Source organism: Rattus norvegicus, chromosome 3 (assembly GCF_036323735.1).
Source record: "Rattus norvegicus strain BN/NHsdMcwi chromosome 3, GRCr8, whole genome shotgun sequence".
Taxonomy (NCBI): domain Eukaryota; kingdom Metazoa; phylum Chordata; class Mammalia; order Rodentia; family Muridae; genus Rattus; species Rattus norvegicus.
The window spans coordinates 177,425,543-177,428,889 of record NC_086021.1 but is presented as its reverse complement, the minus strand read 5'-3'; the positions used below and the strand labels follow the sequence as shown (position 1 = coordinate 177,428,889).

Genomic DNA, 3,347 nt, shown 5'->3' with positions numbered 1-3,347 from the left:
TCTGGCAAGATTGTTTAGTGGTTAAGAGTGCTGGCTACTCTTGCAGAACACCCAAGTTCAGTTCACAGCACTCACACTGGGCGGCTCACAGCATCTATAACTCTAGTTCCTGGGGATTGGACCCTGAGGGCACCTGCACACATCTACACACACACACACACACACACACAAAAACACAGAGAGAGAGAGAGAGAGAGAGAGAGGGAGAGAAAGTGGTTAGTTTGCTTCTATAATTTTGGACTTAATCAAGTCGAGTTAGTAGCGTTTCTTTTCCAGGAAGTCCACAGCCTGTAAAAGTTCAATAAATAAGAATTCAGAGTGCAGAGAGATTTAGCATTGAAAGGCGTGATTGGTTCTGAGAGCCACAAAGAAGTATCTTGGGGATTATGCCAAAGACATTAATAAAGAGGGAGGGGAGAGTTTCCCAGTGAGTACAATGAGTCGCTGGAGGGTGACTGGGAATAATAATCACATTATTTATGTCTAACTTCTCTGTCCGGACTCAGCGGGTCACAAATGGATCTGAAAGTGGCTTTTAGACATGAAGGTTTCTCAGAATATCGTTGTTCCAGTTTGTTCCAGTTTGCTCTCTGTTACTGTGATTTAAAAAAAAATAACATGACCAAAAGCAACTAAGGGAAGGAAAGGGTTAATTTCATCTCACAGATCAGCACTGAGAGGAAGCCAAGGCAGGAACCTGGAGGCAGGAACTGAAACAGATGGGAAAGGAATACTGTTTACTGGCTTGCTTCACCTGGCTTGTTCACCTATCTTTCTTATATAGCCTGGGCTCCTCTGCCTGGGCTGAGCCCTCCTACACCAACTAGCAATTGAGAAAATACCCCACGGAAATAGCCATAGCTCAGTCTGACTGAAGCGGTTCTTCAGTCAGGGTTCCCTCTTCCCAGGTATGCCAACCTGACAAGAGAACTTACAAGGACAGCCATTGCTATCTTCAGAGATTAGATGCAATCTTGGATGTTGTGGCGATTTAAATGAGAATGGCCCCCATAGGCTCCTACGTTGAAATGGTTTGTCCTCAGTTAGTGGAGCTCGGAGGATATGTGCCAATGGAAGTGGACTTTGAGGTCTCAAAAGCCTATGCCAAGCCCAGCCTCTCTCTGCCTCTCTCTCAGGGGATGCTCCAGCGCGGTGCCTGTCTGCTTCCGTCATGATGATCGTGTACTCACCCTCTGAAACAATAAGCAAATCTCCAGTTAAATGTTTTCTTTCTGAGGGTTGCCTTGGTCACAGAGTCTCTTCACAGCTATGGAAGAGTGACTAAGACAGAAGTTCACAATGGCACCAGCAACAGATCAAAACAAAAACAACCCTGCCCACATCTGGCTTGGGAGCTTCTCTCTCAGCTCCACAAGACTGTGTTTCCATTCAGAAGAAGGGCCAATGACTCCTTTCCAAGACTCTGCAGAATCTCAGGTGTCGCCCCTACCTTGGCTACTTAAGTTTAGACCAAGTGTGATGGCCTGATACAATGTATCCCCCAAATGCTTCCTCCTCCAGCCTTGAGGCTCTGACCCGACCTATGGATTCAGTCTTTGGTGCACTGATTCTGATGGTATGGCTGGGAGGCATGGGTGGGGGGGAGTGGGCGTGGGGAGGTGAGGGGGGTGGGCCTCTGTTGAGGAAGCAGGTCCCTGAGGAATGTGCTCTTGTGAACTAGTGCCTGTCCAGCTCCTGAACCTGCTCCTTTCCAGCTGCCATGAGGTGGTATCCTTTCCAGTCACATTCACCTGCCTGCTATGAGATTCTTCTTAGCCAGGACCCTATAAGCCATGGAGTCAGCCCCCCTATAGAGTGGGAACTATGAACCAAAATAAACCTTTCCCCTCTAAACTGTCCCCAGGTAATTACCATGAAAAAGATATGCTCTGACCAATTTTTCAGTTACCATAATCATATCAAACTTCTTTTTTTTTAATTTATTTTAATGACTAGGTGGCGGTGGTGTATACCTTTAATCCCTGCAATATGGAGGCAGAGGCAGGTGGATCTCTGTGAGTTCAAGGCCAGCCTGATCTACAGAGCAAGTTCCAAGACAGCCAGGACTGCACAAAAGAACCCCTGTCTCTGAAAAACAAACAAACAAAAAGATTTATTTTCATCTTTTGTTAGGTATGGTGGCACATGTCTTCAATCCCAGGACTCAGGCAGGTAGATCTCTGTGAGTTCGAGGACAGTCTAGTCTATCCAGCAAGTTCTAGGACACCAGAGATACATAGCAAGGCCTTGTCTCAAAAAAGTTTCTATTTTTGGATGAAACAGGAGTGCATACACATGAGTGTAGTTACCCACAGAGGCCAGAAGAGGGCACCGTGCCCCTCTTCATTGGGTGCGTAGTTGGGCACCACACGATTGACCAACAACGGTGCTGGGAACCAAACCCAAGTCCTCTGTAAGAGCCACAAATGCGCTTAACTGCTGAGCCATCTCTCTGACCCTGAGATTTCTTCTTGAAGTTAAGTTTATTAAAACAAAGCAAGCTGGCTTTAAGGACCCTTCAAGTGGCTGGCTACTCAGGGACAGGGGACAGATAAATCAGAGCCCAGGCAAAGCACAGAAGGCCGAGGTTTGCAAATTGTTCGTCCTAAGAGAATTTTGATGGAACTTGGTGGAAACTGCCTCTCCCTTTAATCAAATTCCTGTGAAACCCATTTGCATTTCCAGTATCTCATCACGAATGCATTAATACATATTTGCTGGATAATTGAGGAAATAATCAATCAACAGGAGACACTTACTGTAAGACCTGTCATCTCCTCTCCAATTAATCCAGTTCATAGCAACAAAAACATCTACACATAGGCCATGCCCCTTGGCCACGCCCAGCCTGCCTGTCATGGTCTAATGTGAAATGCCCCACACACAATGGAATGGTTGGCCCCTCATGGTGCTGCATCCTCGGCTTTGTAACCCTTGAGACAGGAGTCCTAGATGTCAGAAGTGTGATTCAGGTGGGAGTGGGGGTGCTTAAAGTTTGAATTAGCCTATGCTTCCTGCCCCAGCTCTCTGCTTCCCGATTGTCCAAGAAATGAGAGATTTCAGACATCCTCCTGCTGCTGTGAAGTCTGTCAATGAGGAGTGAAAGTCTGAACTGGAGGAAACACCTCCTCTTTATAAGTTGCTTCTGTCACAAATTTTGCCATGGTGATGGGAAAAGAATCTTCTAGACCACCTTAAGCAGACTGAGACCACTTTGGCTAACACTGGGCAACGTCATCCACTACAAAGCCTGTTCCATAATAGGCCATTGAGTATGCAGTAGGCAGTGTGGGATCACTTCCACACCACTATGAAGTGGGAAAGTCACCAACAGGCACACTGTAGGT

The 3,347-nt window shown here is 46.6% G+C and overlaps 1 long non-coding RNA gene across 1 annotated transcript; it reads right to left on the bottom strand.

Annotated features, from left to right (window-relative positions):
- Positions 1–329: 329 nt before the first annotated feature.
- Positions 330–2,543, bottom strand: LOC134486480 (uncharacterized). Its single transcript, XR_010065468.1, has 2 exons — positions 936–2,543; positions 330–596 (listed from the first exon to the last, which is right to left on the bottom strand). It is a non-coding gene; the product is annotated as an uncharacterized LOC134486480 (long non-coding RNA).
- Between the last annotated feature and the right edge of the window lie 804 nt (positions 2,544–3,347).